Source organism: Papaver somniferum, chromosome 5 (genome assembly GCF_003573695.1).
Source record: "Papaver somniferum cultivar HN1 chromosome 5, ASM357369v1, whole genome shotgun sequence".
Classification (NCBI taxonomy): Eukaryota; Viridiplantae; Streptophyta; class Magnoliopsida; order Ranunculales; family Papaveraceae; genus Papaver; species Papaver somniferum.
Window position 1 is genome coordinate 133,881,641 of NC_039362.1, and position 27,520 is coordinate 133,909,160.

Consider the following 27,520-nt stretch of genomic DNA (forward strand, 5'->3'; position numbering starts at 1 on the left):
CAATTATAATGCAGAAAATAAAAGTAAATGACACATCAAGATTTTGTTAACGAGGAAACCGCAAATGCAGAAAAACCCCGGGACCTTTTCCAGAATTGAATACTCTCGGGATTAAGCCACTTCACAAAATTACACCTAATTTCGTATAAATGAGACCAAGTAACTAATCCTATAGTTCACTTAGTTCCGTCTGTATTCCCACGCCTCCGACTTATGAATAAGTCACGTACTTGGAACAATTCCTTTGGTTCGTATTCCAAACAGTAAAGGAACAACAAATCTTTTTGGTATCAACTCTATTCAACCAAGTGATATGAGTCGGACAAAGGCTCTTCCGTTTATCTTAACCTAAACTCCTTCGTCAGGTCCTTAAATCTATCTTATGTTCAATCACCCAAAGGTAATCGTTTAAGATTAAACCAACAACACCTTTAATCCGAAGAACCGTGTTGATGCCGATCTACTCAATTAATCAATCCAATCTACCATAAGGATAAACCGATTATTAATTGGATCCTCTTTTACCAAAACAAGTATTGTGCACACCAAAGATTATAAAACCCAAGTCAGATCTTCAATATCTTCTTTGTCTTCAAATCTTCTTAACTATTCAATAAAAACCTGCACACAATCACTTGAAACTCTTGTGATCAATCACGCACAGAACGGGGTCTGTTAACAATGGATTATCACAAGATCGTCTTTAAAACTAACAACAGTCTAAAAATCCCTGTTGAAACTCTGAACTAGTTTGAGTGAATCTTATATCAGAAGAGAAGATTCTCAAGAATAAACAAACTAGGTGCAATCATATTTCAACCATCGTTAGTCAATCAAATCAATCGAAAACAAAGATAAACCGCAATTATCTAGTTTCCCACCAACGGGTCGCGCTAGAGCTTCTCAATCCCAAAAAAGACTTTAAATTGAGCGTCCGTAAGAGATTTCTCCTAATTAGGTTACTCTCCTCTCCGAATAGGCGGCTACACCAGTAACAACAACAAAAGAGTAAATCTGTTGTTACGAAGGATTAGTTTGCTAGAAAGGCAAACTTCAAGTATTTATAGACTAGGAAGTTTGGACACCAAGGAATTTTCAAAACCGAAAATATTCTCAAGATACTCATTAAATCACAGATTCAGTTTTCATAATTCCTGGAAATGCTCTATCCAAAAATAACGATCGAAATCTCTCGGAAAATCTAATTAGTAAATGCACATTACCAATGCTGTAATTTCCCTACAAACTGAAATTAATAACCTTAATTAAAAGATTCTTAACTTAATTATGTTTCGATCCTGGGATTCTCTTCCCTTATCCGTTAAGGAATATCTTTGAACAATTAAAGAAATAAACATTCATGTACGTGTTCAAAGTTTGTCGACATCTTTACTTTGTAAGTTCTCTTTCACACTTACAACCTTGAAACCCATTTGCCACACTTCCAAACAAGTTTAGAATTGGTTCATCTGACTTTCAAGAACTATGTGATTGATCAAACCAAAATTCAATCATAATCATGGGTTTAACGGTTCTACCAAAACAAGTTTCGGTTCTACCTCCATCCGAGTATTGTACATAGTCACACTAGCTTTCCAAAAATTCGGTTGACTAGGTACTAGGATCGGTTCCACACATATATATGGTATCTAATTTATATGTGTTGCACATGTCCATAGGATCGGTTCCCCTTTGCCTAAAAACGTGTTGCACATGTTCATAGGATCGGTTCCCCTTTTTGGTATAAACCTTGTTGCACCCCATACAAGGATCGGTTCCCCTTGATGTACTGCACCCCTTACTAGGATCAGTTCCCCTTTCCCAAAAGTTGTCAGACATACAAACCCGATCATACCACAGGTGATTACTTAAGATTGGTTTTACTAGTAAAAGTTATACCAATACATAAGTCAGGCCTTTGTGAATAGTTCTACCAAGAACAAAACAAGTTGTGAGAGGTTATACTCTATCACACATATTGGTTGTTCATAAGATATGCAATGAATAACAAAACCAATAACACCTGACAGTTTCCTTTTCGGTCCACAAACAAGTTTATGAACTTACTTCCTTAGAACACATGTAAACATTGTTCCCTAAGATGAAATCCTCACCTCATACCCATACATAATCACAATAACATTCAAATGATTATGGCGATGTATTATCTACAAAGTTTAATAGTTAAGCAATAAAAGTCGTATTGTATTCCTTAATACTATGTCTATCTAGAGTTCAAATATGCTTCGCAGTTATGTTTTCAATATGCACGACTTGAAAGTACGTTAGGGAATGAAACAGTTCAAGTCAAATATCACTAACCTCAAGTGGAAGGATGATTGTTGTCATTTGTAGATCCTTGCTTCTTCACATCTTCAAATCTTCGCAATACTTGTAATGTCTCATATCCTAATACTTTCAAGCTAACCTTTACGAAGTTGACTCTAGTACATAATCAAGCGACTCTTAACATGAGTTTTGATTCACTAAAATATGACAAGCAAACTTGACATACCAATGCTTGGTGGGTTCAACCGATCCATGCTCTAACAATCTCCCCCTTTGTCAATTTTAGTGAAAAAACTCTTACATCATATGGATAAAAAAATTACAATAATTCATTACAATCCGCTTGATTCCCGATTCAACAACACATTAAAACTGCTTACATTCAATCCTTGAAAATGTCGTTGTTGACATTATAATAACAAAGCTAATACTCCCCATAAGGAAGATAGGTAGATGTTCAATCCGCACATATTTTTTATACCACTTCATATGACATGTTACTTCCCCTTAGTCTGTGCTTTCACTCTTTCGTTAGATAAAAACATTCAAGTACCAATGTTCTTTTCCCTGGAGATGCCAATCAATATAAAATCAATGCCAGCATCACCTGTTTACTCCATATATTTCTCCCCCTTTTTGTCACAAAAGTTACAAAGAAACGAAAAAAATAAAGGACATCACGAAAAGAATCTTACAAATCTCAGAATAGACTTGCAAACCTCTAGAGTTAGGCACGAGGGTTCCACACATCATGTTCTGATAACCAATATCAAAATCGAATCTACAGGTAGTCTTATTTTGATATGTTACCAAGGAAACAATTGTCCTAAATAATTTTTCCAATTTAGTTTAGCAAACCAAAAATAACTAAGCATATTAGTTCCTTTGCTAAACCGATTGTTCAACAACAACCGCTTAATTCGATAAGACCAAAGTAAAGATAAACTCCATTTTTCTCATCAGGTTCTAATTATCCATAAACTTAGACCTTTCAATTTCAAACAAGACAAGTACTAGGTTAGTTAACTAGCATTTGTTGTTTAAGCATTCGATTAGACTTGAATATCCGAAACCTCACTTCGATAAGTCTAACTAAGATCAAAATTAACTTAGTTTCTTATCTTATCCGGAATCGAATTGGACTAAACAAATCATCCCATAAATAATTTATACAAACCAAAGTAAATCAATTTGCATAATTATTCACCTCAACTGGAAGCAATTGAAACAACATATACATTAAAATCACCGCAATTGCACCGTAATTTTGTAAGCCTAAACGATTGATACCATACAAAAGAAAGATAACAATAGTTTTTCTTAACCAGAACCAATTGAATCACACACACACATCAATTGTACCGAAGTTTTGTAAGCCTAAACGATTGATACCACACAATAAAGCAAATAACAATAGTTTTTCTTAACCGGAACCAATTGAAACACACATCCACACACACATCATGGAATAAATATCAATTGAACCGAGATTTTGTTAAGAAAAAGAAACAAATATATATAATATAAGCTTAGGCTTTTCTTAAACAGGAAAACAATTAACTAACAAGATTGTTACCTCAAATTTCGCATCCACTTCTCCAATATGATTGCATCTTCGTCCAGGGAGAATTGATATCGAAATGTCACCACGTTCTCATCCTTATGCGTGAACAAAAGAATAACAACACACCTCAACCTTTGCCATAGAAAGGTTGAAAACCGGTTTTAACAATTGCAAGCAAAAGTTGAAAACCGTCTAAACACAAATGCTTTTATGCTAAACCAAAACCGATTCAAAATATTATGACTTTTTCACATATTTTTTCTACTAGAACCCCTCATAATCCTTTGATAAATCCTACCTACTAGGTCTAGAACTTAATCCCTCTAAATCAAAAAGTCACCCAAACCATGAGGGTTTACAATATATGAGATCGTATATTAAGGTAGTAAAACCGAAATCAAACATCTCATAAACATACATAGCAATAAGGTAAAAGCAATTAAGCACAGGCTATGTAAACCAAAAACTATCACAAGAAAAATTACCAATCAAATAGTTTTATTCATAATAAACCAATACAATCAATGAAAGAAATCAAAAATTGACGTCTATTATTCTCTCTCTCGTTTCTTGTGAGGATTGCTTTAAAAAACTGGATTCAAATTCCTCTGAGTACTTCCTCTTTTAGTAGATATGTTCATCTCCAGCAGTTGAGAATGAAGGTTTTCTAGTAGTTCTTTTGAATCCTTTAACATCAGTTCATAATACCTAATGCAACCTTTAACAGAGTGAATCTGTTTTCTTAGAGAGTCTTGAGTGTTATATGAAGAGGAACATCATGAGTTTCAGTCATAACTGATGCACAGAGTGCTAGATCACCAAGAGATGATTTTTCTTTTTCCGATTACTCCATTGAAATATGATAGTCTTCGTTCGGACATGAAGAAGATTTACAAGATGGGAGAAAATCAAAGAATATATAAAAATTTTGGTTAAAGGAAACCGAAATTATTCTTTCCCAAAAATAAGAAATATTCAATATTTTTCACTAAAGAAACGAATATGAATAATTTGCCCAGATTTATGATTCCTCACAATCAGAATTTTTGCAACAAGTGAGGATGCAAAACTCAACACCATCAGTGCGTGTTTAGGTGAGAATTATTCTCACCATTCTTAGCAGAAACATCCTTCGGATGATTTATCAACACAGTGGACTGTGTTACCTTCTGTTCTCCCTCTCTCTCTCGTAATCTCGAGAGTTTGCAATCAATTTACCAGTCTTCCTTATCCCTTTTCGAAGGGCTTGGATAAGTTTGAGCTCGCAAGGAATTGTAGCGAGATTATTTTCTTCACATGAAAAACTTGTTGAGTTATCAGAAAAACTGGTTTCTGATTCTCTTGGTATTTCACCCAATTTTTTTGGTTCAGATTCTACCATACAGGATTTATCTGAAGTGGACTTCAAAAGGTTTTCAAGATCTAGTATTAACCTTTCACTTTTCTTAATTTTCAACTCAAGTTTTTCTAGAAGTTGATTAGACTCACTGAAAATATCATGCTTAGAGTTGGAAAAAAGTGCATTGCAATTAGATATTTTTCATTGGATTCTTCCTCCAGAATATCATCAAGAGTAGAGACATACACCCTATTGCACTTTCTAGTTTTTCTGCTGGGACAGTGTTTTGCCATATGTCTGATTTTACGACACTTGAAGCATTGAACTTCATCATTAACCTTTTTATGACAAACTGATAATGTATCAGGAACAGGTTCATCACAAGATAAAATGTTCTTAATTTGTTGCGAAAGAAGCATAATAGTTGAGTTAAGCTCCTTTTCAATATGTGCCATAACCTTTTGGCAACGTTTCCTAGTTTCATTCTTCAACAGAATTTCTATATCAAAGATCTTTAACTTTCCTACAAGGTCAAAAGCGGGGGGCTAACAACACCACCCAATATTTCGCTTAGCAATCTGTATGGACTAACTCCGAAATACTTTGCTAGAGAGTCAACTAGACAGTCAGACTCAATATAGATAAAAGTATCTCAAGGAGTTAATATCTCTCTCTTGTTTTTGATATTACTCAAGCTAATAGAAATCAACGAGTCCTGATCAAACACAAGGAATACTTGGACGGTACGAAAGACCAATATCCAAGGATCAATCAATATGAATCAACAACCAAAGGTTGGATTTCCAATTGATGATCACGAACGCACAACCTGTATTATTTCAATTATATAAAATATAATGCGGAAAAGAAACAACACAGACACCAGAAATTTTGTTAACGAGGAAACCGCAAATGCAGAAAAACCCCGGGACCTAGTCCAGATTGAATACACACTGTATTAAGCTGCTACAGACACTAGACTACTCGAAGCTAACTTCAGACTGGACTATAGTTAAACCCCAATCAGACTCCCACCGATCCAAGGTACAGTTGTACTCCTACGCCTCTGATCCCAGCAGGATACTGCGCACTTGATTCCCTTAGCTGATCTCACCCACAACCAAGAGTTGCTGCAACCCAAAATCACAGACTTGATAATAAACAGATCTGTCTCACATAGAAAAGTCTATCAAAGGATAAATTTGTCTCCCACAGATAAACCCTAGGTTTTGTTCCGTCTTAAGATATAAAATCAAGGTGAACAGGAACCAATTGATAATTCGGTCTTATATTCCCGAAGAACAGCCTAGATTAATCAATCATCTCTCTACAATCCTTCCTGACTACACAGGCAGTTTGTCGAGGAATCACAAACTGTGAGACGAAGATGTTTGTGACTTCTTTATCTTTCCTATCGAAGAACTATCACGATCTCAAGCCAATCAATCGATTGTACTCGTACGATAGAAGATGCAAGATCAGATCACACAACTACGATAAAAGTAGTATCGGTCTGGCTTCACAATCTCAATGAAGTCTTTAACTCGTTAACCTGGTTTTAGAGAAGAAAACCAAAGGTTAAAGGAGAATCGACTCTAGCGAGCACACTAGTATCACACGGACGTGTGGGGATTGGTTTTGCTCAAAGCTAGATGTCTCCTTTATATAGCCTTCAAATCAGGGTTTTGCCTTAGTTACAAAGCAATCCTTATTCACGTTGGTTGAAAACCTGATTTAGATTCAAGCTAATATTTCTCAACCGTTAGATCGAAAACTTAGCTTGTCACACACACTTGGGTAAACGTTTACTAGGTTTGCGAAAACCATGCCCAAACGTGTACGTGTATGTTGGTTTAACATAGTAACCCAAAAGGTTAACCATATGAGCATTTCATATTAACCTTGTTCTTCTTCACCATAACTAGTTCAATTGACTCAAATGAACTAGTTAAAGAGTTGTTCAATTGCTATGAGATCTTATGTAACTACACAAGACACAATTGAAACAAATATTATTCGTTTCGATTGAATCGTCTCATGAACATTATAGCCACGGCTTGCATAAAGCATTCCTTAGTAATTTAACGTTTCATGTTCAGAGCACATCTTTAGATCATAACCTCTTAAGTTCACAAACAAGTTCGCGGACTTAAGTTAATCGGTTGAGTTTTCCAAACTCATCAGAAATTCTCGGAAAGAAAACTTCAGCCAGTTCGCGGACTGAGCACACGAACGAGTTTTGGAAAATCCAGCAGAAATTCTCGGTCGACAACTTCCGACAGTTCGCGGACTTGGCAAGCCAATTCCACAATCCTTCCGATTTCTCTTGATCAACAAAGTTCGAAAACTTCGGTTCAAGGAATACATGGTTATGTAATCTAAACTCTCATTTCAATCATTGCGACATTCTCAGAAACCGATATGTAGCCGTTATTCACAGACCGATTCACGTCAGAGCAATTCTCAAAGTGATTGAAACTTTTCATGAATTTCGTCACTAGGTGAAGATAAACTTGATCAAAGCGAAACGCTTTACCAACACATGATTTCGAGAAAAACATAAGCAATGAATGCTCAGCTCGAAATGTCAAATGTGTATGATCCAGTCTATATAACATACGACTTTTGTCTCATAATAAGTAGAAGATAGAATAGATAGACTTTTGAGTGATAGATAAGTTCAAGTCTCCACATACCTTTTTGTTGATGAAGTTCCACGGTTCCTTGTATATATCTTCGTCGTTGTATAATGAATCGCCATGAAGTCCTTGAGCTCAACTACACTTTTTTATCCTAGTCCGAGACTTAGCTATGTATGCTAGAAATCAAGACTCATAGTTTTGATCACTAACATTGACAAACATGCTTGAGATAGCAACGCATGCGAGGTTGACCGAGCTATGCTCTAACACAAGGGAGCTTCGAAAAAGTGTAGAAAGACCATTTCCTTCTATTATGGCATGTTTCTTAGACTCGTATCTGGATGGTAACGATCTGAAAATTTTGCAAATTATTTCCTTTTCAGGTATTGCCTTTCCAAGGAGAAAAGATGCATTATCAATATCATAAAGTTTAGAGTTAAACTCCTCGAAGGTGTCGTTATCATCCATATGGAGATGTTCTCATTCAAATGAAAGGATGAGAAGTCTAGCTTCTTTTTCAGATACATCTCCTTCGAATACAATCTCAAGAATATCCCATGCTTCTTTAGAAGTTCTGCAAGACAGCACATGATGAAGAAGATCATCACTAACTGCATGTATAGTGGCGTTTAAACCATCAGAATTCTGTTTTGCAAGAATCATTTCTTCAAGAGTATACGACGCTAGTCGTTTGAAATCTGACTCCGAATAGTCTATCGGACGTTAGTATCCTTCTTCGATTAATAGCCATGTATTAAATCTCGGGATTGAAGAAAGGCCTTCATAGACGATTTCCATTATGGATAATTACTTCCATTAAGTCTTGGTGGAACGTTAACTGAATCACTTATTAGATTCATTCTTATAGGTTGGAACGCACCAAACACAGATTGTTAGATCTTTTCGTGTTTGCCCGCTCTGATACCAATTGAAAAGGCGAGGGTACCCAAATATACCTCAAGCTAAAACTTTTCCTACCTATAAGTCCTTTCTCCGAAAGTGATTGTCTATGGACTGAGTCGAGACAGTACAATTAACCGGTTAACACTTCGTGTGATCGTGTATGGATACGAGATCGAGACAATACAACAACGAAGTATGTTTACTTGATACAAAGGTTCGGACTTAACCAAACACAATAGGATTGCTTATCAAGTAAATAGGAATTAACGTTTGTGTAATTTATTTTAATTATAATAAGACAATTATAATGCGGAAAATAAAAGTAAATGACACAACAAGATTTTGTTAACGAGGAAACCGAAAATTCAGAAAAAACCCCGAGACCTTGTCCATGAATACTTTCAGGATTAATCCGTTATACAAAATTACACCTAACTTCGTATAGTTGAGACCAAGTAACTAACCTTATAGTTCACTTAGTTCCGTATGTATTCCCACGCCTCCGACTTATGAATAAGTCACGTACTTGGAACAATTCCTTTGGTTCGTATTCCAAACAGTAAATGAACAACAAATCTGTTTGGTATCAACTCTATTCAACCAAGTGATATGAGTCGGACAAAGGCTCTTCCGTTTATCTTAACATAAACTCCTTCGTCAGGTCCTTAGATCTATCTTATGTTCAATCACCCAAAGATAATCGTTTAAGATTAAGCCAACAACATCTTTAATCCGAAGAACCGTGTTGATGCCGATCTACTCAATTAATCAATCCAGTCTACCACAAGGATAAACCGATTATTAATTTGATCCTCTTTTACCGAAACAAGTATTCTACACACCAAAGATTATAAAACCCAAGTCGGATCTTCAATATATTATTTATCTTCAAATCTTCTTAAATCTTCAATAAAAACATGCACACAATCACTTGAATCTCTTATGATCAATCACGCACAGAACGGAGTTTGTTAACAATGGATTATCACAAGATCGTCTTTAGAACTAACAATAGTCTAAAGATCCATGTCGAAACTCTGAACTAGTTTGAGTGAATCTTATATCAGAAGAGAAGATTCTCAAGAATAAACAAACTAGGTGCAATCATATTTCAACCACCGTTAGTCAATCAAATCAATCGAAAGCAAAAGATAAACCACAATTATCTAGTTTCCCACATACGGATCGCGCTAGAGCTTCTCAATACCAAAGAAGACTTTAAATTAAGCGGCCGTAAGAGATTTCGCCTAATTAGGTTACTCTCCTCTCCGAATAGGCGGCTACACCAGTAACAACAACAAAAGAGTAAATCTGTTGTTAAGAATAATTAGTTTGCTAGAAAAGAAAACTTCAAGTATTTATAGACAAGGAAGTTCGGACACCAAGGAATTTCCAAAACCGAAAATATTCTCAAGATACTCATTAAAGCACAGATTCGGTTTTCATAATTCCTGGAAATGCTCCGTCCAGAAATAACGATTGAAATCTTTCCGAAAATCTAATTAGTAAATGCACATTACTAATTCTGTAATTTCCCTACAAAATAAAATTAATAACCTTAATTAAAAGATTCTTAATTTACTTATGTTACGATCCTGGGATTCTCTTCCCTTAACAGTTAAGGAATATCTCTGAACAATTAAAGAAATGAACATTCATGTACGTGTTCAAAGTTTGTCGACATCTTTACTTTGTAAGTTCTCTTCCACACTTATAACCTTGAAACTGATTTGCCACACTTCCAAACAAGTTTAAAATTGGTTCATCTGACTTTCAATAACTATGTGATTGATCAAACCAATATTCAATCACAATCATGGGTTTAACGGTTCTACCAAAACAAGTTTCGGTTCTACCTCCATCTGAGTATTGTGCATAGTCACACTAGCTTTCCAAAAATTTGGTTGACTAGGTACTAGGATCGGATCCCCACATATATATGGTATCTAACTTATATGTGTTGCACATGTCCATAGGATCGGTTCCCCTTTGCCTAAAAACGTGTTGCACATGTCCATAGGATCGGTTCCTCTTTCTGCTATAAATCTTGCTGCACCCGATACAAGGATCGGTTCCCCTTGATGTACTGCACCCCTTACTAGGATCGGTTCCCCTTCCCCAAATTTTTTCAGACATACAAACCCGATCATACCATAGGTGATTACTTAAGATCGTTTTTACTAATAAAAGTTATACCAATACATAAGTCAGGCCTTTGTGAATAGTTATACCAAGAACACAACAAGTTGTGAGCGGTTATACTCTATCACACATTTTGGTTGTTCATAAGATATGCAATGAATAACAAAACCAATAACACCTGTGTTTATGGGTGAAAACTGTTTCTGCGGTTTTTGGTAAATTTGGGTGTGTGTGGATGAGAAACGAATCTAAACCCTAAACAAATACACTGCACGAGAGTGCTTTCTGATTCGAGAGATCAATCTGTACAATTCTGGCTTAAACCAAGAAATGGTCGTTCCAGACTTGCTTCGGTCACAAAGTGAAGGAGATGGGGTTGATCTTAGGGAGGAAAGCGAAGAAGGTGTTGAGATTGTGAAGGTGTTGGCTTCTTATGACTTGTATCAGATATCGAACTGGCTTGCAATAATGTAAGCAATCAGCTTTGGGTGTTTGAATACGTTGTATCAACACTTGATTTATGTTTATCCTGGAAATAGGGAGGAGAACCTATTTATACAAGTCATTGAGCCTAACCCTCGTCTCTCGTGGGAAGTGGAGGAAGTGGAGTGATGGAGTAATGGAGTCGTGTTAGTGTCTCACGATCAGTCTTGGCCCACTTCTCCCATCATCACTAACCGTCTATGTCTTCCTGACACGTTCTTGTGTTGGTGCGTTGCACGCTGCACGCTGTAAACCGCCAGACCAATACCCCAGTAAATATCCCCCAGTTTGTGACATGCTTGATGTCTCGGTTGTGTGGATCGTGGGATCCACAGAAGGTAGCATAAGGTGCTAGGTTAAATAACTAAGTTATTTGGGAAATCGGTATTTATGAAATATCGTGTACATTTGATGTATGTAATGCATCGCAAATAATCAGCATGCATGAAGCATTGCCGTTTAGAATCCTGTCCGGATAAGTCGCGGACTAAGCGTCTTAGAATAGGATCATGTCCAACCATTCTCTAGTGATCGTTTGGAGGCTGCGCAGGAAAGCCCTCCCTTGGCCGATCACTCCATGTGGTAGGGTGACGGATGGTGATCACCACGACACTTTATTGGCCACTTAACTCCTAGCTTGGGATGTCCGACCAAGCTGGTAGAGTTGGACGGACGAGATGATCTATGACGCTCATCTGCGACCGTTGATAGTGTTTTAGGGTTTTGAAGAGGTGCGCAAGCATCACTCTTCATCTTGGTCGAAACCAAGCATGGGAGGCGTTTTTGGCAGGACCGACCGGGCATGAGTGCAGACAGCTTGTCGGTGTACACGTCTATACCTCACTGTCTCATGAAGGTGTGATCTAAGCCACTTAATTTGACCGACAAAGTTGAGTGGTTGAGATCGGTTTGCGGCAGAAATCCATTGCCGCAAAGGAATTGGAGACCACGCAACATGCCTAGTTTGGGCGCACGAATCGAGGCATTCGGCCATGATTGGCCTTGGCCGATCGGTCATGCGTGTAGATGGGCCCATGGTGATCATGTTGACATGCTCAGGATCTTTTAAGTCTATAACTATACCCTCCATCCAAGCTTGTGAAGATGGACGCTCGTGATCGATTAGCGACACATGTAACATGCCGCAAACCCTAATTGGGGTTTTGGATCGGTCGTGCGCATGCAACTTCAACCAAACGATTTGGAAAGCTATGATCCTACCTTGGGGAAGTCGATCATGTGGGTAGAGAGTGGGCCCGCCAGAGTGTATAGCAACACTTGACCGATCAGCCACCAGACGATCTATGTCGTCCAACTAGGACAGCGAAGTTGGACGGCCGCGATCTGTTTGAGACCGACATTGGAAGTCTTGCGCGTACAAGATTTTCCAAGCTGCTCCACACCAACCCAACCATCCTACTTCAGGCTGGCGTTCGGTGGTTGTTTTGGGAGCATAGCATGCATTCGACCGATCAGGGGATAAACGGGCCCGCTGGTGGTCATTAAGGTGGTAGCCTGCTCCTGGTGGGGATCGTCTAGGATCGTTAAATCATGCAGCCAACTTGCTTGGTCGTGATTATTTCTGAGACTGACATGGACAGTCCAGATTTCCCTCAGGGAATTAAATATGCTCAATCGGGCTAGTATAACACACCGAGAGATGTATCCTGTACAGGTATTTCGTGTACGCCTCATTATTGATACTTGGAGATTCGTGATACTCTGCTGAGAGCAACACTCAGTCGTCATGCCACACCAATAATGAGAGTTCTGTGGGAACAACACAGGTTACACAAGGCTAATCATGCATTATAAATAATGCTAAAAATTCACAAGGTATTTGGGATTGTAGCCACATGATCCAACCTAGATGAATTTTGTGTATTTAATTCACAGAATACTGGGATTGTTGCCACATGCTCCATTCTAGGTGAATTAGTAAAGTGAAGAAGTATTCATCACTCAGATAGCCTTATCCTCTGCAGGATGTTAGCGTATTAAATTTGGCTTTTACAATTTTAGCCCTGAACTAAAATTCACCATCAACAACCTGGCAATTTCCTTTTCGGTCCACAAACAAGTTTATGAACTTACTTCCTTAGAACACATGTAAACATTGTTCCCTAGGATGAAATCCTCACCTCATACCCATACATAATCACAATAGCATTCAAATGATTATGGCGATGTCTTATCTACAAAATTTAATGGTTAAGAAATAAACCTCGTATCGTATTCCTTAATACTATGTCTATCTAGAGTTCAAATATGCTTCACAATTATGTTTTCAATATGCACGACTTGAAAGATACGTTAGGGAATGAAACAGTTCAAGTCAAATATCACTAACCTCAAGTGGAAGGATGATTGTTGTCATTGTAGCTCCTTGCTTCTTCACATCTTCAAGTCTTCGCAATACTTGTAATGTCTCATATCCTAATACTTTCAATCTAATCTATACGAAGTTGACTCTAGTACATAATCAAGCGACTCTTAACATGAGTTTTGATTCACTAAAATATGACAACCAAACTTGACATACCAACGCTTGGTGGGTTCAACCGATCCATGCTCTAATAACTTCTTTGTGAATAACACCCCTAATTCAGAGATTGTGAATACTTTGAATGAGAAGTCAACTTGTGACGAAGCACATAAGGATTACGATAATTTGCTTATGGAGGATTCTGATTTCTTTTCCGATGAGGAGGACTTGGATATAAAAGAAACTGATGAAGAATGGCTCGTGAAGAGTTTGAATGAGAATTGTGATACTTGTGATGTAGGAGAATCAACGGAATTTTTCAGAAGTACTGAGGATCCCGTAATGCGTAAGATTATGCGAGGTTTGTCTAACCCTTTACATGAATCTCCATCTAATGATGATCCTCCCAAACTTGAAATAACTACCCAAAAGAGTTGTTAATCCATATTTTAAGAAGGTACCTCATTTGGGGATGGAATTGAATACTTCTAAAGTTCTTTCCAAATTTCGTGCTTCCAAGTATCCACCATATGTGTCTGAGTCTAATACCATGCAGGTTTGCGAAGAAAAACCAATAAAAGTGCCTTCCACTTATGTTTTGTATACACTTACGAGTGTAGAAAGGACTAAGTGTGGGGGTGACTCTCGTGGGATGATAGTTTCATATTTCCCACCATTTGCTAACATTCTTGTGAAGCTTTTGCAATATATGCAGATTGTTTTGTGGGTGGATCCTCAAATTTTCAGATTGTTGATATATGGGGTGTCTACTTTGAATGTTTCTCGTATGCGTCAATCAGGTGAACAATTCCAATTCTTACTTCCTTGTCTTTTTCAAGTATTCCTCTTATTCTTTTTGCAATGGTTTGAAACATTGAGGACAATGTTTGATTTAAGTGTGGGGGTAGGGTATAATATGAACTAAAAAAATTGACGTATACAAAACTCCAACTTTTAGAGATTTTTGAAGAATTTAGAATAAACACCAGTCTTTCTAAGTAGATGGCATTTTTTATTCATGGTGAGGTATATATTAGCTGAGTCGGGATTAGATGCCAACTAAATAGATTATTTAGTGTTTATCCTCTATCGTTCAGAAATAACTATGAGTTGGAGTATCAGTTTATGTAATTTGTATATAATTTGTAGAGTTTGATGCCATTAGTTAGAAAAATAAAATAAAATTTGCATAATAAACTTCAAAATCTAGAAACTTGTTCCTTCAGGATGACACTAAACACTATAAGCGGATGGAACCATCTTGGTTACAGGAGTTGAGGAACCCATTAACTAAAAACACAGAGCTCAGGTGTTAGAAATTATATGATAGTTGTTACCATATCTCGGAATTGTAACCGTATCACTTTCTGTTTTTATTTTTGCAACTTTTTGTTTCTCTAAGTGATTTGGTGGGTCACCAACATCGAATTGTTATTACTGGTACGATGAAATATAGTGATTGAGTTTCTAAAAATAAAGAGACCAGACCAATTAGACCAATCAGAGTGTATATACATGAAAAAAAAGTGACACTTGGATAGCAATATGTGTGTGTTCTACCTGTCTCCGTCGCCTAAACAAGCGTGGAATGCAGGATCTACGGGAATTACCATGTAATCTGCTGACAAGAAGCATGCGCTTGGATCCAAAAGATCTAATCATGTTGTCAATTCAAAAAGAAAAAGGAAAAGAGAAAACAAAAAGAATAAAAGTGAAAAAGAAAAAGAAAAAAATATTATTATTATTATTGTTCAATTAATAAGTCAACTGCTTGTTCCCTTGTATTTGCTAGTCGAGTTGATCTAGAATTAAGATTATTGACCGTTGGTTCCCTTGTATATGCCAGCTATGTTGATATTAGAATTCAGACCAGTATATCAATCCAATAGGATTTATAGGTTCATCTTGGCAGTGACCTTCAGACAGATATGGGAAACACCGTTCACTTTAGTCAACATCGCAACCATCTATCTCTATATCCATCTTCTTAATCTATTCGTGTGTGATTGTGGTTTGTTAGATTCCGAGTATTGTGGTTTGTTAGATTCCGAGTATTGTGGTTTGTTCGACTTTCTGAGTAGATCTTTGTTTACCTATATATGAATTGGATTTGCATCAAGGTACTTCCTCCTGTAATCATTTTGGATTCGTTCATAGATTCTAAACAGGTAGTTGGAATTTGGAGTAAAAGGTTTTGTAGGTACACCTCTTGTAAACCTTCACGAGACTATAACTCGTCCACTAGGGACACCTAGGGGTTTAAAGGCTTGTTATTCATGCTAAGAGTAACCGTAGCCTCGACGACACGGAGTTGTTGTATTTTTTATTTGTTTTGTTTACCCGAAAATTAACAAAGATTAAGTGTGGGGGAATTTGATAAGTGCATGAAATACATCTTTTGAATGTCAATTACTTATGCTTTTCTTATTTATTTTTCTTAAATTTTTGTATATTACGTTTGTTTTCTATTTTGCAGATTATGGAGTCATGCGATGTAAAAGAAGAAAAATAGGTGCTTAATTCATTGCTCGGAAACATCGACCGCGATGAACACAAACGTAGCGGGCACACACGACTTCAAATGGCCAGACAAGGGATTACTGGAAACCTTCCGAAGACAAACGACTCAGTACTCAGAATTGGCTAGGAACTATTATCCATAATTGTTAAATGCATCCAGTTTTCAGCTAAGGGCCAGCATCCTCTTATAGTTATAACAAGCAGCTAGACCTAGGTCGAGCTTTTATCACCACCAGCTTCCTACAGAGTGCTAGTTCTCTGCACCTAGCTCTCTCCCTCTCACGACTGCACCAACGCCGACAAGCTCAGGTCTGGGTGGGGGGGTACGTTCGAAGAAGTAGGAGGGGATTTCAGTGGTTAGGACAGGGATTTAGAAACTGAGACAGACACACAATTTATGTTGTGTTTGGACAGGATTTCAAACATGAGCACAGAGAGGAAGAAGTGGTGACTGCTGCTCATAATAGAGATGAACGGAAAAGAATAGGAAGCCTATAAGAGTCTATGAGACATCAAGAAGAATGAGTTGGCCGTTAGTGTGACTTTGGTTTGATTTTAAATTCGTTATTGCTGCCAAGAGTCAGTAAAGAAGAGAAGCTACATTTGATGGTTTGGTTGATTAATGGAGGAGGAATTGGAGCAGATTGATAAAGATTTTGAGTTCGAAAATGATTTGAATGAATGGGTTTGTGTTATGTATGAATTCTGTGCAGGGAAGAAGCCGTGGAAGATTACAAATCCAACAGAGCTCTATCTTTCACCAGTTTGCAAGACGTACATTACATTTTCGAGAAAATGTCTGAGCGAGTAGTTCTTTACATTTCAGATTCTTCTACAACCAGGTTTTCCTTGGACTTCTGTGTGTCTTTGTGAATGGTCGGGATAGGGTTTTGAGTTTGAGAACAACACGGAATTGGTGGTGCGAGTTATATATACATTTGGGTTTTACTGTGACCGAAGATTTAGTTCTGAAGACAAGCTGTTGCCATTGGGTCTGTGATTGAATGGGTTGAGACATAATTTAGAGGCTTAAAAGGACAGGGCACAATGAGTGAAGACTTGGCCGGAAATTCAGTGGAAAATAGTTGTTGTGGCTGGTGTTTAATGGTTCAGATTGAAGACATGATCTGGAAGTTGCGAAGAAATAGTTGGGTCCGTAAAAACAGCCAAGAAGAATTGATTTTGCGGAGTTTTGCTTGTTGGAGTTGTTTTAGGTTACGAGTTTACAGGGAATTGAGAACTATAAAAGCCTGGAAAAAGCTACAGAAGAGAAAATCCCAGACCCCATTACCAGTGCTCGCAACTCGCTGAAAACCATCATCATCCATCATCCCCACCTGCATAACCTTCACCACCTGCCTCCATCAGCATCATCTCTTGCACTGCATACATCAGCACCACCATCTCCATAGCCATCTCCATCATCGCCAGTTTGCACCCCTGTTTTGCATCTCCACCTGCATATCATCCACAACAACACCGGTTCAGTTCCATCCTCCATACCACCTCACCTGCATCCATCCGCACAGCAGCAGTGACTCTTGCCCAAGCTAAACCACCAGTTCCCCTCGCTACCAGCACCATTATCCCATCTAGCCTGCAGCGCCATCATCCATATCAACAGTCCACACATTCCGCAGTTGCAGTGCACCACCATCGCGTTCACCACAGCTGGGTTGCTGTATTGGTTTGCTTGTTGTTAAAAGTTTCTTTTCTTTGCTGTGTTATTTTTCCATGAACTCCAGTAGCTAAGCATATTTGATTAGGGACGATTTTGACATCCGGAACATGATTTCAAATTGATATTTAAATCTGCCTGTTTCTTGCAAATATATTGTTATTGCTTATTCACTACCGTGCCAAAAGTGTTTATGAATTATTCTTGAATCGTTTAAGTTGCAAATTAAATTGGTTTATAGATGATTCAATTGCTAATTTGAGAACTCTTCGGCCCCCGTAATTGTCTAGAGATTCTTAATACAAGTAGTAATATGTGGTTATTGACGATGGGATTTTGTTAAATATCTATTTGTATTGAATGACACTAGTAGATGAATCGAGCTTATGTGTTTGTCACTAGGAATAGCCTATCTCATAGAACTTATTGCATTTGTTAAAGTCACACCTAGAGAGCGTACTTCTAGGAAACTTGGCAAGTAGATTCTGGTAGTCGAGCGCTTCCGTGTCCGGTGAATTTGAGATTGCAGAGTATTTGAGCGTACTAAATATTCTAGGGTTATTAGTAATGGGTACTTTGCAGAAACATAGCTATGTCAACAAGATTCATGTTTTGTGACCGAGAAAGAGTCTTTGATCATTTTCATACTCATATTTGCATTAATATTCAGAAATTGAATTGACAACTTTAGACTCAAGTCTCCCTTAGGAACGAACCTGCTTGTCATTGTACTACTAGTTAGTGTAAGAGAAGTAAGGAATTTATTTTTTGCGAGTTCGACACCTCGTCACGCCCCAACTCTTGTGCTTCCCTCACCGTATACATAGCATGGTAATTCTCGGCGAGGATGCACTTCCAACACAATCAAGTTGTGTTGAGGTGAACAATGTCTTGCTCACCATGGCACCAAGAATGAGTTTCTTTCCAACTACTCTTACATCTTACAATATTGAGAGAAACTCAAGGGACTGTTTTTATAATTTTTCAAAGGACTTCCAGAGAGCACAAAAAATTTTGTGTTTCTGATTTCTTATTTTACACCTTATAAGAAACAATTTCTGTAGATAATTTTCAGTATCGCACAGGGAAACTTTTTTGATAAAAATAGACATTCTAATTTCTTCATAAGAAGGGACAATACTATTATCTTGGTAAGATGTATCAGGAATTGACCAATGAATTGATTCATGCGTAGAGGTGGTACAGTCGGAAAACTTAAACTTAAACTCTTCTTGTAACCGTTTAGTTTGCTTCAACTAGTTGGATTACACAGAGGAGGAACATTGCTCTCACGGATTAGTAAATCAATGTCAACCTCAACATGAGTATTATTCATCATGACTAGATTTAGCTTATCAGGAGATTCTTGTTCTTTCTGGAGGGTGTAACTTAACATCAAGAGATAAGTTTTCTAGATTCTAGTCAAGCCTGAAAACACTTCAAGGGATTTTAAACCTGGTGGAGGTTTAGATAGAATTTCTTCTACTAATTTTATCAAATCATTCATGGAAGAGAATTCAGAAATCCTTGGATCTGGAGGTGCGTTTATAAAGATAACACTTATGTCTATAAAGTCAGATTGCTACAAACACATACTTATGAGGTCTTAAACGTATTTTCCTGCTCTGATACCAATTGAAAAAGGCGGGGGTCTAACAACCACACCCAATATTTCGTTCGGCAATTTGAAAGGACAAACTCCAATATACTTTCAAGAGAATCATCTAGACAGTCAGACTCAATCTTTAGAAAAGTATATCAATGAGTTATCTCTCTGTTTCACAATGTAATCAGCAAATCAAACAGATCAAATCTGTGAGCCTGATTATTATGTGAAACAACTTTAACGGTACCAAAGACCAATGTTCAAGTGTCAATCAATTTATATCAATAACCAAAGGTTGGATTATCTGATTGATTGAACTACGCACAACCTGTGATATTTCTACTATATAATAAAATATAATGCGAAAAAGAAATAACACAGACACCAGAAATTTTGTTAACGAGGAAACTGCAAATGCAGAAAAACTCCGAGACCTAGTCCATCTTTGAACACCACAATGTATTAAGCCGCTACAGACACTAGCCTACTACCAATGAACTTCGGACTGGAATGTAGTTGAACCCTAATCAATCTCACACTGATCAAAGTTCAGTTGCTCTCCTTACGTCTCTGAAGCCCATCAGGATTCTACGCACTTCCTTTAGCTAATCTCACCCACAACCAAGAGTTGCTACGACCCAAAGTCGAAGACTTGATAAACAAATATGTCTCACACTGGAAAGGCAATTGGAATAGATAAGTCTGTCTCCCACAAAAATACCTATGAGTTTTGTTCCGTCTTTTGATAAATCAAGGTGCACAGGAACCAATTGATCAACCATACTTATATTCCCGAAGTACAGCCTAGTATTATCAATCACCTCACAATAATCTTAATCGTATGGAAGCGAAACAAGATATTTTGGAATCACAAATGATGAGACGAACACGTTTGTGACTACTTTTAATCTTACCTATCGGAGATAAATCTCAAGCAAATCTTAGCAAAGATAATACTCATTCACGATAGTAGAAGTAAGATCAGAACATACAACTACAAAGAAAATAGTTGTGTCTGGCTTCACAATCCCAATGAAGTATTTAAGTCGTTAACCTTCAAGGTTTCGTGAAAAACCTAAGGTTAAAGGAGAATCTGACTCTAGTCGCAACTAGTATCAAACAGAAGGTGTGGGGATTAGGTTTCCCAGTTGCTAGAGTTCTCCCTTATATAGTTTTCAAATCAGGATTTGCAATCTAGGTTACCTTGGTAACAAAGCATTCAATATTCACCATTAGATGAAAACGTGATTAGATTCAAGCTAATATCTTTCAACCGTTAGATCGAACTTAGCTTGTTATACACAAATGAAATGTACCTTCATTTAGGTTTGAGTATACGTTTCTAAACGTGTACACTAGGTTGGCTCAACAGTAGTTAACCAAAGTTAGCTACATGAACACTCTCATATCAACCTTATTCATCTTAACCACAACTAGTTCAAATGACTTAAATGAAACTAGTTATAGAGTTGTCCAATTGTTATATTCTCATAGAAGTATACAAGAATACAATTGAAGCAAAATCGATTTGATTCACTCGAATCAATTCATGAACATTATAGCCACGGTTTGCATATAATACATTCCTTATTATATAAATGTATTAGTTCATGAACAAACCGATTTTAGAACTTTAACCACTCAAGTATGCAAACGGGTACGCATACTTAAGTAGCCAAACTGATTGGGTTCTCCAGTATGCGAACTAGTACGTATACTCCAAACACAGCAGAAATTCCCGGACCCAAACCTTACACATGTACACGTCCGGTATGTGTACTTAGGCTCCCAGAATTTCACAAACCAACAGGTATATATACGGGCATGCATACTATGGTTCTGAACATGGATCACATATATGCAAGAACATATACTATTTTTGTAATCCAATAATGGTTAATGTTCTAAACTCTATTTCAATTATTGAAACATTCTTAGAGGATGACAATAGCTGTTTTCACGAACTATTAGCATCAAAGCAATTTTCAAGTTATTGAAATAATCATAACAAAACATTCCAAGTCTATACCAAATGATTGTATCACACAAACCATGTAAGATGTTATTCGGCGATTTTCACATGATCATCTTTTGACTTTCGTCAAGAATATAAGATGAACTTGGTTGAATTGAAAGCTTACCAACACATATTTCGAGAAATATGTAAGCGAGTTAAACTCATCTCGGAATCTCAAATATGCATAATCGAATACTATATAGTAATACGACTTTTGTCACAATATAGGAGATATAGTAGAAATAGACTTTCCAAGTGATAGATGAGTTTTTAGTGTCCACATACCTTTTGTTGATGAAGTTCCACAAGCTCTCCTGAATAGTTCTTCGTCTTCAAATTATGACCGTCGTAAAGTATAATGCTCAACTACACAATCTATCCTAGTTCGAGACATTATTATAAGTAGACTATAAATCAAGAGTTATAGTTTTGATCACTAACATTGACAAACAAGCTTGAGATAGCAATGCTTGCGAGTTCGACCGAACAATGCTCTAACATCTAAGATTTGCTCGAGATTTAATCTCCGATAGGCAAGATAAAAAGTGATCACAAACATCTTCGTCTCATCGTTTGTGATTCCACAATATCTTGTTTCGCTACCATATGATTAAGATTATTTTGAGGTGATTGATATTTCTAGGTTGTTCTTCAGGAATATAAGTCTGGTGATGGTTTTTTTCAATGTTGTTGTAGTAAATAGATTCGAACTCTAAGATTTGCGAAGATTGAATTTAAAGATTTAAAATAAATAAATAAACAAAAGCGAGAGTTACTGGGACTAGGATTCCACCGAATTCATATCAATAGGTTCAATTATTTATTCTTTAACAATTATCGCTCAATAAATAAAAACATGGACTCTTATTTTTGAACGCGCAATTGGGGGATAAAAAAACTAATTGGGGGATATGAATTACTAACCCCATCCAATAATATCCGTTAAGGGGGGGTTTTGGGGGACGAAAATACTAAAATACCCTTCCATCTAAATTAAAATTTAAAACTAAAAATCAAAATCAAACCCTAACAAGTTCTTAAAGAAAGGTTAAATTGAATTGTTCTTGAGAAAGAAGAAGAAGAAGAAGAAGAAGAAGAAGAAGAAGAAGAAGAAGAAATGGCTTTATTGAGAAGGTACATGATACCTAATCATATTTAAAGTGTTGTTGTTGTTTTAAAACTTCGTTTGGGTTAGAATCATAAACTTTCAATCCACTCCCGGCTTGTGTTTACGATGAATACCCTACTATATTTTTGTTCCGGTGTAGTTTTCAGGATGAATACCATGCCGATACTAGTTCCGGCATGGTTTTTTAGGATGAATACCATGCCGGTACTTGCTATTTCAGACAAGTTTTTTGTATGTTTTTGTCCTCAAACCGGCACGGTACAGTTGGGAATCAACCATGCCGGTAGTGTACTTCCAATTTTCAAAATTGGGGGATATTGTGTACCGACATGGTGAAAGTATGAATACCATGCCGGTTTGGTCACTGCCGGCAAGGTATTCATACTTTTACCATGCCGGCACTGAGTTTTTCAGGCGCAACAATGGCGAATTCAATGAAAAAGAAAATCAAATTTTAATACATTAATACTTATATATGAGTAATTGGAGCACTTATATGTTCAGCTAGTTTACTTTCCTGGGTTGGTTCTTCACCAAAACCTTCATGATTATAAATATCTTGATTTGATGTTGTTGCATCAACAAATTCAATGATAATGATTTATTCTAATGATTACCAAACTAATCTATTCACTCAACTAATTATATTTAACCACTAAACATGATTAGTAAGGGGTAGATTAGGAATTAGATAAAAAAATAGATAAGGTGTGACCCTTATTTGATATTCAAATCCAGTTTTTGTCTTTTTCCTCTATCCCCCAATTAGTTTTTTATCCCCCAATTGCGCGTTCTTATTTTTGCCAAGGTAAATTCTCAAAATATTAGTTATAAATCGTAAGCATGGGACATCAAACATTTAAGCAAGCATGACCCATCAAATAAAATAATAACTAATTAATTCAAATAATAAATCAGTTTAAAATAAGTGCAAAAGTCATAAAAAGAATAAAATAAATTCACCCATGTATGAAATTCGGATTCATCCACTGACCCAGTGTAGGGGTTTAACTCCTCATATTGTAGACACGCTTAAAATTCATTTTTATTACTCAAAAGTGCTTACAAGAGGTGAAAAGATAAGAAAACTGAGTTTCGCAACACTGTAAAGCCGTTACAAGACTGTTAAAATGATTGTGATAGAAAACAATTGTTTTGTTCTGTCGCAAAAAACTGTCGTTCTTGGAAGAAACAGTGATAGTTCTAAACGACAGACTACAAGTGTAGTTTGTTCTTCTTCTTCTTCTTTTCTGCAGCAGCAGAAAAATCTTCTCTGCAATCCTATACTCTTCTCCCCAACTCTAGATGATCCCTCTCTGCTCCACAACACACTATTTATACTCAACGGGTCGACAAAATCCTTGCAATAACTCCAAAATATCTTCGAAATAAATTTCATTATTTTATCGGGAATTTTCTTCTTTTCTCTTTCACGCTTCTGCTCATGGATACATACTCCAAACACATGAATGCACTTCTTAGATTGATTAAAACTGATGTGAGAAGATATTCTTCCATGTTCCAACCACGATCTTTCCATTCCCAAACCAAAGAAAACCCAAGAATAAAATCTTCTCTGCATGCTACGAAAATGATTCCTCTTTCATATCTTTACGTTTAGTGATTCTCCAAATTTGTCCCAAACAATGCAGAATATAATACTAGGTCGATATTTTCTCTAAATCAATACATATCTTCCAACAGAATCTCCAAAATATATTCAACCTCTGTTTTCTTCAATCCTTATCTGCTTCACACCTTATGCATGCGTCTTTGAGCTGTCAATCCTTCCAAAGATAGAGCAAAACATTAACAAAGAAGATATACTCCCTCTTTGATCCTCAAACATTCCATATACAACTCACAGTAACCCGAGAACAAAAGACTTCCCTGTTTAACGAGATTCCGTGAAATCTTTCCCTCTGATCAAATTCAAAGTAATTACCAATTCTGTTGTGATGTAACAGGATGGTATATAACCAAAAAAAGAGAGAAATCCAACCAAATATTTCCCAAAATCAATACAGGGAATATCGCAGGTGACACACCGTTTTCCCTGTTTTATCTTCAAGTTCGATATCTGGCCCAAACTGATTGAATCGAACGGAGTTACCAGCCATGTTCAGTCAGTCCAAGTCCATCCCAGCCATATTCTTCGATTGAATCTCCATAGAATAACTCCAAAACCCGAACCCTAATCTGGTTCACTGCTCGCAGAAATTCCCGCCAATTTGCAGAATTTGAAATTGGGAAGAAGATGTCCTCCCCCTAATCCAATATGGGTGTCCCTTTAGCACTTGCCTTATGGGGTGTAAAAAGTAAGGAAGGTGCCCTTTAATAATTGAGGTGCCTCTTATCCAAAGTAGGGGTCCGTTTAGCAGTTGTCCTCCGGGGTGCAAAAATCACTTTTCGAGCAACTTTCTCCATAAGAGCTTATTTCCTTGGAAAGACTTAAAACAAGTTTATTAGTGATAAAATGAGTCCCAGCTAATGTATTTATGGGTGAAAATGCGTCGCACTTTCGTGTTTATCATCTGGTATATCAATTGGTTCATGTTCACCATGATTTATCCAGAGACGGAACAAAACTCATAGGTATATCTATGGGAGATAAATTTATCTATTCAATAGACTTTTCTGTGTGAGACAAAATTGGTTTATCAAGTCTTCGACTTTGGGTCGTAGCAACTCTTAGTTGTGGGTGAGATCAGCTAAGGGAATCAAGTGCGCATCATCTGGCGTGGTTCTAGAGGCGTAAGGAACGCGACTATACCTTGATCAGTGTGAGATTGGTTAGGGATCAACTACATTCTAGTCCGAAGTTAACTTGGAATAGGCTAGTGTCTATAGCGGCTTAATACAGTGTGGTGTTCAAATCTGGACTAGGTCCCGGGGTTTTTCTGCATTTATGGTTTCCTCGTTAACAAAACTTCTGATGTTTGTGTTATTTCTTTTCCACTTTATATTTGTTTACAAGGTCTTTTCATGCCCGTGCAAAATAAAGTAAATGTATCCAAAATCATCCAAGAAAGTGCAATTAATAGATAATCCATAAGTAGCTCTCAGATGAGTGTCATTAAACAAACGTTTACATGATTCTTACTCTGTCAGGTGATTCTTATTATGTCCATTAGTTATTTTCCTAAACTTCATCCTATTATAAGTCTCCAGTAAAGAGATCAAATATTATTGAAATCCAACCATCAATTCAAACGAAAAAGGCAGATTTAAAGACCTAAATAGTTAAACCCATAAGCTAATGATAATGCTTCATGAGAGGTGTTCCTAAGTAAAAGTATCTACAATAAATTACATACTACAACACAGAATTTTCATTTCCTCAACCATAGTTAGCTTCGTTGTATAGTTACAATCTTAGATTCTAGTCGTTTACGGATAATTATGTCAAATGCAAATTAATCATTAAATGTCTAAGCAATATTGTATCTCATGAAATCAAATAGTACGACCATGTTGCAAAGATCGAAAAATGTATAAACAATTTGAATTATCATCATTCTTAAACTTCCATCACTTGATCTTGATTCTTATCGACAAAACAACCAATTGTAGTATTTCCTCTCAACTTCACAAAAGAAACTGACGTCAACTGGGTAAAACAGAAACTCTAACGAAACCCGTATGGTATATGCTTATTTTGTGCCTATAGTTGAATCATGAACATATATTTCATTCTAATCAATTGAAAGGGTCTAAATTTTAAGCAATTTACCTTATTACTTCCCAAAGAAAACTCTTTCTTACAGTTGCTGTTGGTGGCCATGAATTATTTCTCCAACCATCTTCCAGTAGCACATAACTGATTGTTGTTGTGACTTAGTAAAATGTTTCCTTATGTAATGGTTAGTTTTTAGATTTTCATTCAAAGCAAAAGAAAGGATAAAAAATCACCCAATATTATCAATAATGTAAAAGAAAAAAGGAAAAATCATCCAACATTATCAGATGATATCTGACCAATTCAGATCTTAATCATGTTTTGAACTTGATGATTCTTCAATCGAACAGATGATGGAGGAAATGTGAAACAGACAACAACTAAAAACCAACACACACCAAAAATAAAAGACAGAATGTGAATTTGTTACCTCTTAGAAACCGAAGTGCGGCTACATTAGAGAATCGAAGTAGAAAGATATTCGACGAATCGCTATGATCGTTATTTATGTAATTCAGGAGTCTAACTGAAAGAGAACTCTTCAAATAGAGAAGTCTCAACTAAAAAGAACAGCTCTAATCGTATAGGGTTACTTACGACTAAAGTCGTGTCTTTTCGACTTTTCGTGCTTAAACAAACAGACACATCTCATTGTCAATCATCACATCCAAACTAATTGATTCCTCTACGTGGCAACGTTAATTTTGAGAAAACATGAGGGTTGATGTGGTGCTGACACATCAACAAAAACATTCTCCTTTATATAATAAGGAATTGATATAATTAAAATATCAGAGGTTATGCGTAAGTTCAGTCAATTATGATCCAACCTTTGGTTGTTGATTAAATTGATTGACACTTAGATATTTGTTTTTGATACCGTCCAAGTTGTTTCTTATAATAATTACGCTCATATATTTCTATCTATTTTGATTTGCTGATTACATTAAGAAACAGAGATATAACACTTGGATATAATTTTCTTAAGATTGAGTCTGACTGTCTAGTTGATTTTCTTGAAAGTATATTGGAGTTAGTCCATAC

The 27,520-nt window shown here is 36.6% G+C and overlaps 1 long non-coding RNA gene across 2 annotated transcripts; it reads right to left on the bottom strand.

The window, feature by feature from the left end:
* Window positions 1-23,817: 23,817 nt before the first annotated feature.
* Window positions 23,818-27,003, bottom strand: LOC113282783. 2 transcript variants are annotated; one of them, XR_003327160.1, is made up of 2 exons: window positions 26,531-27,003; window positions 23,818-25,237 (listed from the first exon to the last, which is right to left on the bottom strand). It is a non-coding gene; the product is annotated as an uncharacterized LOC113282783 (long non-coding RNA). The 2 variants fall into 2 exon arrangements; XR_003327159.1 differs by having other exon boundaries at window positions 23,818-25,247.
* Window positions 27,004-27,520: the final 517 nt, after the last annotated feature.